The sequence below is a fragment of the Vidua chalybeata genome, chromosome 3 (assembly GCF_026979565.1).
Source record: "Vidua chalybeata isolate OUT-0048 chromosome 3, bVidCha1 merged haplotype, whole genome shotgun sequence".
Taxonomy (NCBI): Eukaryota; Metazoa; Chordata; class Aves; order Passeriformes; family Viduidae; genus Vidua; species Vidua chalybeata.
The window spans coordinates 82,736,015-82,749,865 of NC_071532.1; the positions used below are offsets into that span (position 1 = coordinate 82,736,015).

Sequence of the window (13,851 nt, forward strand, 5' to 3'; positions counted from 1 at the left end):
GGGCTGAGATAATTTTCTACATAATAGCTGGTGCTGGGCTATGTTGCAGATTTGTGAGGAAAACAATGTTGATAATATAGGGATGTTTTCATTATTGGTGGGCAGGGCTTACACAGAGCTGAGGACTTTTCTGCTTCTCACCACACCCCACCACTGAGTGGGCTGGGGTGAACAAACAGCTGGGAGGGGCCACACCAACTGACCAAAGGGATATTCCATATGATATGATGTTATGTTCAATAAGAAAAGTTCAGGAAGAGGGCGAGGAGGAAAGAGGATATTTGGAATTCTGGCATTTGTCTTCCCAAGTAACTATCACAAGTGGTGGGGCTCTGCTCTCATGGAGATGAATACCTGCCTGCCTGTTGGAAGCAGTGAATGAAATCCTTATTTTGCTTTGCTGTCATGTGCTACTTTTGCTTTATTAAACTGTCTTTATCTCAAACACAATTTTTCATGCTTTTATTTACCTTTCTGTTCTCTCCTCTACCCCATTGAAGAGGGAGTACATGAGCAGTTTAGCTGTCTATAGGGATTAAAACACAAAAAGATGGATATCCAACTCTCCATAATATTCCAACTGGACAAATACCTGTGCCAGATGTGGATGCAAGGTAGCCATTCTGCTGAAACACCATTGAGACCCGAAACAATAATTCCAATGCAGCAATTTTTGTGAAGCACAAAAAGTGATTATGTACGAGGTTTGGCTCTTCATGTACTTGCCCTTACCTTTCTGAAGCTTCCTTCTCATTGAATAAAAAAAAGGTTCTTTTTAGAAAATATCCTGTTACAGTTCTGTAGGATATGCTTCACATTTGTTGATAGGAAAATGTGAAGTATGATGTCATGTTTTGAGTTTATGGCCTGCCCACCAAAAACCTTATAATTTACAATAGCCTACAGAAAAGGAGATCCTGTCCTTCAAAGCACAGCCATATTTTTAAAAGAATTTTGTGACCAATAGATAGGCTATAGTACAAAATAGGAAGTATGTATACCAAACAAATATTGCTAAGGTAGCAGTGGAGAAAAAATTTAATCTGAGCAATGCAATTGTTGAAGGAACACTGTGTAGTAATTAATTTAATAGCAAAAATTCATGTCTGGACTAAGTATAAAATTGTATCAGTAAAATGCAGCTTTATCTGGTTCATTTTTGTAAAAATGTAGGTAATCTACCAAATGCAAAGTGTCTGCAGATGTTCAGGTCACCTCTGGGATGCAGCACTTCAGAATATGCTCCAGCACTTTACAGTTCTTTGGAGAGCAGTATGTGAAGAAAAAAAGTTATATCCAATTGAAACTGAGCCAAGAAAACAAAAATTAGTTATTTGAATCTCTACCCTTCAGATGTTACCAACTCAGCATGATGGCACATTTCCCACTGAGAGAGCTTGTGTCATTGTAAAGTCAAAGGGAAACGAATCATTGTCTGACTTGTCAGCATTGCTTCAAGCTGTATGCATGATATTCCTTTGAGATTCCTGATCCTGTTGCTAGCCAGACCCAGCCCTTCTGAATTTATAAGATCTGACAGACAAGTTGTTTGAGTGGCATATCTGCAAGTTACTACTGTAAATGTCAGGAAATTAATGTGTCCAATTTCCACTTATTCCACTCTGTTACCTATTTCATACAGTTTCCAGTAAGTCATGTGGATGTTTTGCTCCTAAGCCTGAAACAAGAACGTTTTTATTAGTCCTCACCAAAGTGCATTCAGATGATGGTGCCATGTTCTACCTGCCACTGGGGTTTGAATGAGTTGGATCACCATCAGTCTTCAGTGTTACGATGTTAACTACTTATTTGTACCAAGATGGTGAATTGCTGTCTGAATTCTCATGGAGGTGAAGAATCCTTTTCATAAAATTTATAAAATTCATAAAATTCATCTTGGCTTAGCTGGTCCATTGAGCCATGAAGGTAGGATAACTCCACTGTGACTCACAAAGAATGCCTAGATCTCAAATTCACATGGTACTACCATCAGTCATTTCACCAGCTCTGATAATATCAGTGAGAGACCTGGATATTTCATCTATAACCTGAACATATTCTTAAAACATATTCTTAAAACATATTCTTTAAAAAGACTAGGGTATCTTTGCTTTTAAAGGAGAACAACGTTGCAAATAGGCAGATGTTTGTTTTGCCAAACCATCTATTGCTCTTTCGGTGAGGACATATTCCAACACCTTAGAAAATGGCTTGGGTTTGCTACTATAGTATTCAAATTGCTAGAGTGCCATCAATGTGTAGTGACAGAATGACAGAAATAACTTTGTCCTTATTTCCTAATTTTTTTTTTCTCTTGAATGTGATAGGAGGTATTTTCAGGTAGGCTTTGCTGGTTTGTAAAGCTACAGCAATGTGCATTATTTTTTAATAGTGTTTTTGTAAATCAGGTACAAACCCCTAGGTAAGGAGTCCAAAATTAACTTCAGAAGCTTATGTAAATTCAATGAAAATAATCTCATCTCAAACTGATAATATGTTTCAGTTCATCCTGTCTTGCTTTTTGGAATTAATAGAAATATAGATAAATAGATAAATATTTAATTGTCATCATCAAGCACTGGGGAGAAGTCAGCATCACCAGAGAGTGATTCAGCATATGCAAGAATTAGAAAGATAGGTAGGAGGAATATGAGCCTTGCTTGCAAGTACATGGATGTGAGTAAAACTATTTCAAATAATACTGCAGATTAGAATATGCAACTAACTGTGTAGACAAGATGTCTGGTAGCTTCAAATATAGGTTAAATTTTTAAGAAGAAGTGATAGTGCATTTAAAATACTGGACAGGTCTGGCAATCAAAAGAAAATCACATGCATTGAATGCAATAAGAATAAGGATATTTCAGTTAATATATTAGCAATAGAAAGGAAAGAAAGAAAGGTTCCACTCTGCACTTCTGCAATGGGAAGAGATTTTTTTCATCTCTGGAAAACACTAACTTGAAAGAACAGGTTAGAGCCTTTTGTCTTCCTTGAACACCATCTTTGGAGCAGAAGTATGGATGTGATGAAAACATGCTGCTGAAGCTGCAACCAGTGAAATTAAAGCAACCAGAAAGCTTGAGAAAAATATAAGAAAAAACCTCAAGCGATTCCAATATGAACAGTAAATGACAGATGTGGTACATGGAATTTTTTCTTTGAAAATGTTGGTGCCATCCTTTTCCTGTCTAATTGTCTCACTGTCTCCTGTGAACATTTGTCTATAATTATGGCAACTTGACGTTGCCATGGAGGTCTACATAACCTCTAAACTTTGAAGGAAAATGTGAGACACAGAGACAGGAAGACAGGGATCGTGTATACAAATTCTCAGTGACTCTGAATGATATATTTGTGAACCTTTCTGAACAGATACATTATAGGAAAGGCGACAAATTTGTGACATGTAAGGTCTTATGACAGACATAAAACCTTTTGTGTTGAGAGTGTTCACATGTGATGCTTGGTTGTTTCACAACTATTCCTACAATAAAGAATTGCTCACTTTTTCTTTGGTTGTTTGTGCAAATTTCATGCAACCCGATAGGGTAATTTTAAAACTTCTGGTTTTATCAAGGAGAAAACATCACAAGGGCTGTGATTTGGCATATGTGTCACTCAGCTGGAAAAGGTTATCAAGCTTATTTTAGCTGGTTTGATATGGTGTTTGATATAAGACTGATATCACCAGCCTTGACTGGTGATTAATTGCAAGTCAAAAATATGTGCTTGAGTGGCATTCAAATAAAACAGTCCTAAAAGAGAAATTTATAACAGGTTGGAGTAGGTGATCAGTGGTAAGTTACTCTGTCCTTGAATATTGCCATGTGGTATGAAAATGGTTAAAAAGATCTGCCTGCTGCACTTAATGGACCTTAACTTGTCAGAAGGTCTGCTATGTATAAAAATCTGCTTTATAAGGGAAAAAATATGCAAGAGCTATGTACTGTGAGTAATTTCCCTTTAATGTTTTTCCATAGAGAAAATTCAACACATCAAATGTCAAACTATTTGAAGGATAAATAAACAAGTACATTTAGAGCAATGAAAAGCAGTCTTGATGACCCAAAGAATACATGAATGCTAAAAGCTGTACAACTGTGCTATAAACAGAAAACAGAAAAAAACAGCTTTTAATAAAGACTTGGAGCATTTTATACTTGTCTGCTTTCCTTGGTGAGCAAAAGGAAAATGGTAATATCCAATTCAGAAGCTGATTTAAGGCAAAAGATTCTTATAAAAATAAAGTTTATAAAGCTAGGTATAAACATTTGTAAAAGGAAATGGAAACAAATTGTTTTAAGTTCAAAAAGTATTTGTAAAGTGAGAAAATTGGATTAGAAAAACATAAAACATTCTTTTGCACAATGTCTGTCTTTTGCATTGCTTTTTATGCTTCCTGATCAAGGAATGTGAATCCTTCAGGCTCATCAAATAGACAGAAATATAATAAACAACTATAGTTGTTTATATTCACTAAATTAATTTTATTTCTAGACTGCAATATCTGTATCTGCTTGGTAAATAAATAGTGTTTTGTGATCAGTTTAAGATTTATATTATAAGCAGAACAATATTTGAATCACAGTTTGAAGTACAACTATGCATGGAAGGAATTACATCACCATGTTTTGCAATTAATTTCCCCCAGTTTCCATAATCCTCTTTCTTCCATGTTAAGCTAGCTCAGTTCATAAGACTGAAGATCAATATTCTGTAATATCACGATTGCAAACTGTATTTACACCCCCAAAAGTTAGCATCTCTTCCCCCTCTTATACATTCCCCTAAATGTTATGCTGTTAGGGCATAGCTAGCAAACTGCTTGTTGTAGAAGCAGGGTTTTTTTTTTCTATAAACAAGTTCATCACTGATACTGAAAACTTTACTTGTTACAGAAATGTGAATGTAGAAAATGAATGGACATATGTGGTTCTGTAGATAGGAAGTAGTACTTTATTATGGGTTAGCCCACAAAGATGTTGCCTGGTGTTCATCAAGCTGTTGTCTGTAAAATTAGCTTGGTTAAGAGTGTTAGAAATTAAAGACTGCTAAATAACAGAATGAGAATTAGTTCTGGCAGAAGATGTCTGTATCTGTGTGACAATATTATTGGAAAAAGAAACAGGAATAGTTAATTAACAAATAGCTTTCTGGAAAGAAACTTAACAGATCTTGCCTTCACAGCATGAGTGCTAATATGCTTTGTTTCAAGCAGTGCAAGTTGTATGAATATTTCTGTATTAGTGGGTTTTAGCATGTATGAAAGATGCCAGACTGGGAGCTTTGGAAACCAAGTTTATTTATCCAAAAGAAGCCTACAACCCTAGCAACAGCAGTGAGAACCAGTGTGCACTTCCTCACACTGAGAAGCCTTTTCTGAAGAATTACTAATAAAGTCATAAAATAGGTCAGCTTCCATGTACATTAGCCTTTGCCCTCTTTGCAGAGGCTGCCAGCAGCAATGCCAATTAATGACAGCTGTGTTGGACATTTGTTGACTGGGAACTAAACCGAGCTTGCAGATCCCTTTCACACAGCCTACAAAACACCCAGCAAATGGCAATCTCTTTTTGACCTTGGACAGCATTAGAAGTATTTTCCAATGAGAAAAACTTCTCATAAGCAGTACATTGCTCAGCAGAGAGAAAAAAATAGGGTTCTTACCTATTCTATTTCTTATTCTGTAATCTTATTCTAGGCATAACAATTATCGTTGCAAAGTTTAACAAAAAATAGAAAATTTATGGGGGTATGTCAGACAAACCCTTTTTGTGTGACAGCAAATATATTTTCGCAAGATTATTTGTTACTTTATTCATGAAAACATTACTAAAAATAAGGTCAGTTTAGAAAGGAGACATATTTCCATCATATTTTGTGAAACATTTGTTTTTTCTTGGATTTAAAATTTTGCTTTGAAAATATGAAAATTTTGTTATATCAGTATGCACTAGAACGTTTACGGAGACCTTAAAAGATCCTTTTCTGAAATTAAGGACCCTTCAAAAAGTGTAAGTAATAGAGTACTAGGGTACATTTAGGTAGGTTTACATCCAGGGTAAGTTTTAGAAAGATTTACTTAACACTAAGCTTAAAGTTATGTGTGATTAAATAAATCATAAAGAGATCCTGCTGCCTTAAGGCAGTGTTTGGCTTGATCAGTGGCCATTCACACCCTCAACAAAGCTGAATCTCTGATGTTATGGGAGTACTTAACACTTGAATTCCCCCTGGTGCTCAGAAAAAGTGTGGTTATTCTGGTGCTTTTCAATCAAATTTGTCTTATTTTCAGTGAAAGCTTGCATGTGCCACTTTAGATGATAGTTCACTATAATGTGACCTAACAGTATGATGTTTCCAAAGTCTGAGAAGCAGAAAGATTTGAGTTCACAGATGAGCATACTGCAAAGAAACTTTCTGGGGACAAGAAAGCAAATGTCAAATAAAGAAGCTGACTCTTTTGGACGTGCACTTCTGACTACTTGGCTTCTTTTCAGTACAGTTCCATCTTTAAGAATGTTGGTTATATTCAGTCACTTGTTGGAGAGCCAAACCCTTATGCCCTAAATCAGGGACAGAATCAACACCCTTCCCAGGGGAGAAAGTACAGACAAGGCCAAGAGAAAGGAGGTCCTCACAGGCTTGCATCATGGAGTTTCCTCATTCATTTCCCCTCTGGGCCAATGAACAGTTCTCAGAATATTTCCTGAGACCCTGCAGAATTCATGAGGTCTCCCCAGTTCCTGGAGTAGACAGAAGCTCATAAAATCACTTGCCATTCTTGTAGTCAATGCCATGTGACTAAAGAAAGGCACAGTAGCAAGAGGCAAGAGGCTCCCTTATTTTTACAAATGCAAGTATTCATTATAGATATCTTCCTTTTCTAAATCGGTTCCTCACATCTGCTGGGCAACCCAGGCACAGACAAATTGTTGCGTGGCAAGATTTCTAGGTTAAGGGACTGTTGCCATTAATACAGAGGAATTCTTGCATACAAGTGGGCAAAAAGTATTAAGTCCATCATTATTATGCTACTTGCACACACTGAGTAGCATTAGTGTATCTCAGGTTTCAAAAAGGTCCTAAGAATTCACAATGTTATACACTGTGCTATGGAACAAAAATATGCAAGTCTAGTACAGGAAAGTTGTTTCTGTTTCCTGGATGACACGAATTAGCAGAAACCTTTACTTTTTAGCAAATTTTACATTTCTGAATGCTTTTCCCTGTTTCAAAAAGTTATTATATATATTGCAAGAGTTCTTTCTTGATTTTTCTACAGTTTCATCAATAGAGAGAGAGAAACAAATGTAAGCATACACTGTGTTATGATAGGAACGAAATAATAACTATCTGGCAGATACCATAAAGTCTTTTTTGATTACTTTGGTTCATGTGATGCTTTAAACAGTATTGGATGTCCATATGACAATGGAAAAAAAATACGTGACAAGGTATCCTCCGTTAGAAAGAGGAAAGACATTTGTTTGTACATCGCTCTGAAATGTTGTGCTGGATTAAAACTGAGTGCATGTTACACTCAGAACAAAAGGCTGAAGACAGCAGCTGTTCAATTGGCTTTAAACTGATCAAAAATTCTTTGTGGCCCTACAACAACAAAAGATACTACTCTCTTGATATTTGATGCTGGATTTACTGAATTTTTTAAAGATGAACTTACTGATTTCTTTTGAATTTTCAAGGAATACGTCTGTCATCTTTTAAAGTTTATCTCTTTAATGACAATTTCAAATTTTAGCAGTGTATAAAACACAAATGGGAAAGAAATAATAAAAATATATAGTAGGTTTCACAAACAAAATTGACTGCTATGGCTTAGTTGGCAACTACTCTCAAAATAATATTCAAGACTGGAAAAAAATTAACAATAGAATTTTACATGTATTAAGTTTCATAATCAACAAATGAAACCAGTTAAAGTCAGAAGGCAATGTTTTAAATATTTTATTGTCTTGAGACAAAGAGAATTTTGATATTGCCATGAAACACTGGACTAAATTTAGAGTGTTGGTGAATTTGGAGAATCTGTGTTAATGTAATGTCATGCTCTGACCACCTGTATTTCTTACAATGTGCTTCCAGCTTAGACTTGGATTCTTTTCAGTACCCTGCCTGGTTAGGCACCCTTTGACTTTTGCCTGTTGATCAAGTGATTGAGAGACTCTAAATTTTAAACTCCTGTTATTAATTCCTTCAGGTGGTGGTATGTCAAACTGTAGCATGTTGAGATTATCTTTAAGGGTTTATTTCATTTTTAGAGCACATCTGCACATATACTTCCAAAGCATTCTTGGAGTTCTCATCAGGAACTTGTTAGCTCTGCACACTACTTCTCATCCTATGTCTCTTATGCCTTCTCTTACAGAAAATTCCAAAAATTCTTTGGGAAAGTTAACATATTGTTAACTTTTTGTACACATATTGGAAGCTGAAGGTGCTGCAGAACACACTGAGGCAGTGAATTTATATTTTTTTTTCAGAGAAGAATATCATTTCTACATCTTCTTGTAACATGTCAAGCTTCCTGAAATTCTTGAAACTCTTTGCTATGTAAATGCAAATGTGTTTAGCTGAACAGTTTGGATAGAGCTAATAGATTCTAATGAGAATTCTGCTAAGAATTCAAATTAATATTTAACACGTGTGTTTCTGTATGCTATTTATTTATTGAAAGTTGGAACTTAGACTGAGATACCAAGGTAATATGTTTTGCTGAAGAAATTACTCTTATATTTCAGGTTTCCTAACTTTTTTTCCCTCTCCTCTTATTTAGGATTTCTGTAGCACTTATCAGGTGAGGCTGCAGAAAGATGAGGACAGTTTGAAGGACTTTTGTATTTTCAGTTCACTTCAAGGCAATCATTTTCTAGGTCAAAGTCTTCCTTAATGTATATGACTCTATATCAAGCCAAAAATACTTTATGAGGTTTTGGAAGAGAAGTGATGTCAACGATTTGGCATTTGGAGTGATTTTCAATGGATTCAAGCCATTGGTGGATATGGGAAACTTATTTGGAAAGAGGAACCATTTCTCTGTAGACTTCATCCAACTTTTCAAAATTTCTAGTAGTCAGGTCAGTACTGCTCATCAGATGGAATTTGTGACTGAGCTGATCAATGTTTCCTAGTCTGTGCAGAGGAGACCTTGTCAACTGTGAGACTCAGCTGAGAGATATTTTTTTACATCTATTTGGTAAAGAGGATTTCTCAGGCTCCCTTAATCCCTAACTTCAATACTAAAAATTGGCACAAGTATTAAAAAAAACCGAATTCTAGGCGTGATACTGCAATGGCACCTGAAGCTGTTATTTGTGGCTTCCCTCAGAGCCAACCATAGTTGCAGACCTTTATTTCCAAGTAGCATGTAGCATACAGCAAAAGCATGGGAAAGTATTTTAATATTTTTGCTATTTTTTTTAAATGGTGTAGAAGTAAGTGCATTATAGTACACTCTGACTCCTAATTGCTGGTGCTGAATATGTGGCTAAATCTTTACAAAGATCAGGCCTGCAGAAGCTAAAATTATGAGACTGCAGGTTTAAAGTGTAACCTCCTTTGTAAATACATTAATTGTTTATAAGGATGGACATTCTAAGGTATGCCTGCTTATTCCAGAACATAATTTCCAGAACAATAAGAATATTCATATGCCTTTCAATAATTATCTCAAAAATAAAAAGCATCACATTATACATATGAGATATTGTCCAGAAAATGCTTAAGGGAGTATGCCCTGAAGCCATAGAATTACTGTAGAGCCATAGAATGGCTTGAGTCAGAAAGGACCTTAAAGATCATCTAGTTCCAACCCCACTGTCATGGCAGGACACCTTCCACTAGACCAGGTTGGTCAAAGCCCCATTTCAAACCTGACCTTCAACATTTCCAGGGATAGGACATCCACAGCTTCTCTGGGTAAGTCATGATGGGATAACTTCCAAGCAAAGCCCAGCAATTTTTGATACAGTTCAGAATGTTGAGATAAGGAAAAAAAACTCTTATTCTTTTAGCTATGTATGCTAACCTTTGAGAGGAAGATGCCAGTAGAAGTGAGAACTTCAGTGCCTCTGTAAGTACTTAGCTGTCCAGTGAAAGACAGCAATTTTGAATGAAGCCTGTCCTAATTTGTAAGAGAAGAAAAGGTTTAGGATATGCTGATGTAGGTTGTATGTTTTATTTTAAAATTTTCTCTGATTGTGGAAATCCTTTAAGTAAATCAAGAAGGCATTAGTTTCAGAGAAGCTGTTTCTCTTTTTAGTTCCTGGCCAGACAAGGAAGGGCTTGCTGTGTTAGCTTTTGAGAGAGAAGACAGAGTACAAGCCAGAGATTGCACTGAAGAAACATGTCTCCTGAGAAATGTCTTGAACAAGGAAAATGAAATAGTCAGAAGTACTACCAGAAAGCTAAACTCTGAGAAATGAACAGAATAAAAAGAAGTGACACAGCTGATGGTACTTCATAGTTTAAAACCAAAATTTTTGATTAGGATAATAAACTCAATATTTGCCTCTTTCTGAGGCTGAATATTTGTAGAAACAGTTCTATATCTTATTACATTTAATTTCCAATTCAAACTAACTTGGATCTGATTGAAAACAGGCCAAGGAACAGTATTTGGGGCAGTTGTACAATAAAATGAAGAATTATTCAACCAATTGACAACTCAACATAATTTCTCACCTTTGATGATATAGTACCTTATTGTAAGGTACCTCATACATAGTACCTCAGTATAAGGTACTTGTACTTTAATCTCATTCTCTTATTCTGAGCAAAATACAGTGTAGTCTGCAATTTCTTCTTATCCCACCTGGCAGATCTGTAGAAGTACATCACAGGCCCTCTGCTATGAACCTGTTTCTTTCTAACAGACTCTGGCATGTACAGGGTGGATTTTCTACTCCCACATTTCTCCCTGACATGCATCCATCCAGGGCACTATTCAAATGCTCACCCACGCCTGGCAGTCAGGGGAAACATTCTCATTTGCTGAGTTTAGACTTCTCCAGGAGAATTATGCTCTGGGGACAAAAAGAACAATGAAGTTTCAGTATGGGGAGAGGAGAGAAAGGTCATATTGAAAACAAGTTTGTTATCATTTTGATCAAGAAGATTATTTGCAAGGATCTTAATTTGGTCTTTCTCATCAGTTCGTTTCTGTCTCCACAACTTTTAACCCATCTGCTTCATCCTCTTGCAGCCTGACAGAAAGCAATTTCTATTTACTATTTTATGTTCTACTAAAAACATATCCTGATCCCTGACTACTCCTGCAGTTCTCATAAGTTTGCTGATAAACAGACATTACATGCAATGTCATCAATTTAAAGGATGTCATCTGAATCTTGCAGGACGCAGGAGCATGGACTCATTCAGATAGTGTGATTTTTTTTATTTATTTATTTTAATTTTGCAATTAGCTGGCCTTCTTTTAAGCTCAAAGTAATTGAAATTTTTTCTGAGATGCTCCTTAATTATACTTAAGGCATAACACTTATTTTGGCACAAAGGAGTGGTCAGGGACAGACAGAGGTTATTTGAAGAATTTTAAATAGTTTTGATACAAGTGGAAGAAGTGCATCTTCTGAGCAAGCAAAGCGGAGAAAACAAACACTGAGTAGTTTATTTCCCTTCTGAATTGCAGGTAAAAGACGTGGATCAGCGTCTGCAAGAAAACAAGTTTTCCTCTGCAATTTTTGCAGGTCTAGTTCTCATTGTTTGATAAGAATAGTCAATATTCAGGCTTGTATATTTAGAAAGAAGTAACTGTGTACAAAGGAAGATGGCAACTGGAAGGTCTGCACATTGGTGCCTCTTGCAGATACTCATTAGTCTTAGGTTCTATGCCTTATAGATCTTCTCAAAACAAGCAATGCAGCCCCATATAATGTAATCTTTCCATGGAAAGATACATTTTAAGTAATAGAAATGTTTTGAAGCAATGTTTTCATGCCTGAGGTATTAGAAAACCTTGTTAAGAGTAAACATAAAAATATGATACATAAGAAACAAACCAGTCAAGCAACAGTAAGTCCTTGTTGTGCCTGTACAAAAAGAACATTTTATTTTGTAGTTAATGGGCTCAATTGAAAATTCACTTTCAGTTCAAGGAGACTCATTCCATTGACTTTCCATTCATAACTGGAATCTGGGCCCAACCCAACACCCTTTAGACTTGAGCTGCAATTGTAGCCAGTAAATTGGTAACAGTGTGCAGGCCAGCCATTGATCTTCTGGTCTGTTGCAGTCTCTTCCTAAAGGTATTTGTTGAAAGCTGCAGAGGGCAATGGAGAATTAACACAATGTCCAGTGGCACATGGTAAAAAAGGTTAGAAAGAGTGTAAGACATTTGTATGCCCAAAGCGTGTGAGTGTCAGCTTGACCTTGTATGGAATCGTGTAAGGCAGCAAGAAGGAACACGGATATGGTGAAATTGAATGCTTGATAGAAGATTTCTCTGAATCAAAAGAATGTATACAGCTTTATTTCTAAGGTCCTAGGTGTGGCCAAGGGTTTTAACTGAATGAAGACAGAGAGCCAAATGGCCAGCAGTGCTTCTGTTGCACAGGGTTCTGGCTGATGGAGTCTTTTCCTCTCTTAAATCTGTGAGGTGAAAATGTTCCCATCTTGTATGTATCATCTTGAAAGAGATGATCAAATGTTTCCCCTATGTGCACTGACTCAGCAGAACAATGTGTTGTGTAATCACTGGTAATGAGCTAAGAGACATTTATGGTATGAAATCCAGAGTTCTGATCCTCATCCAAGTGTGGAAGCGTGGGAATGCAGTGACAGGAAACACTAAATTTGGTCCATCAAGGTGCAATATTGAAATCACACCGAGAGGCAAAGAAGAGCTGTGAGTTGAGTAGGTCAGGCCAGCAGCATCACCCTGAGAAAAGCTAATTTCATTTTATTGGCAGCTTTCCAAGCTTTTGCTCCAGCCTTTATAACATACATGCTACACTTACCTAAAACAGAGGAAAGCCAGAACAGCTGCCCTTAAATCCAGGCATAAGTAAAGGTTCATTTTGCTTGGTACAAGGTCCATTCCACACTTCATTTTCCATCCAGAGGACTTATACTACTCTGCAAAGGAATCAAGGAAGGAGCAAGCCCATAGCAATGCATGTTTATCATGGGCATCTCTATATCTCTACGTGGGCTGAGCAAGTTTTACTGCATCTAATGTACTTCCTCCTGTATTTATGAGACATGCAGGAGATTCTAAGAAACTTCATCAAAGTGACATGAATTGCTGTGACATTTCTATGTCTCTAAAAATACTTGCTTCATCACAACCAAAACTTTTTAGTGCAATAATATCAACTTTGATCAGTTAAACTTGCTCAGAGAGGAATTTTTTATCTGTGGGAAAAGTCAAATACTAAGAGGAAGGATGAGATACAAGTTTGGGATCTGGGATAGCAGTGGATCCTGAGTTAAATCAGAGTATTCCATTGTGAAGAGTAAAGTGCTCATAGGCCATGTGGAAACATCTGGATGAGGGGAGAGTGGTGGTAGCCTGGAGTGCTTTTACACATCTGTCGTCTTCTTCTCTAAGACTAAAGACACTTTCAAAGCAAGGAAAGTGTGTCTAGGAAACATCCGTATTTTTTCAAAAGTTTATGATCACAGTTATATCCAATGAATATCCTTCTCCGTGCAATGTTATGTTTGCAGTGTGAACAAAGATATTCTTCGCTTTCTAAGTGACATCAGTAAAGTGAGAAATACTAAAATTATTGTGATTTAAGAAAAATAACTCAAAAGATGTCTGCAGTGTATGTTGTAAAGAGAAAGTGTTCAAACATATCTGAAGGG

General features: G+C 36.4%; 1 protein-coding gene across 3 annotated transcripts in view; it reads left to right on the forward strand.

Moving 5' to 3' along the window:
- COL12A1 (collagen type XII alpha 1 chain) overlaps positions 1–13,851 on the forward strand; it is a 317,990-nt gene that overhangs the window by 224,419 nt on the left and 79,720 nt on the right. The gene's annotated exons all lie outside the window — the stretch shown is intronic.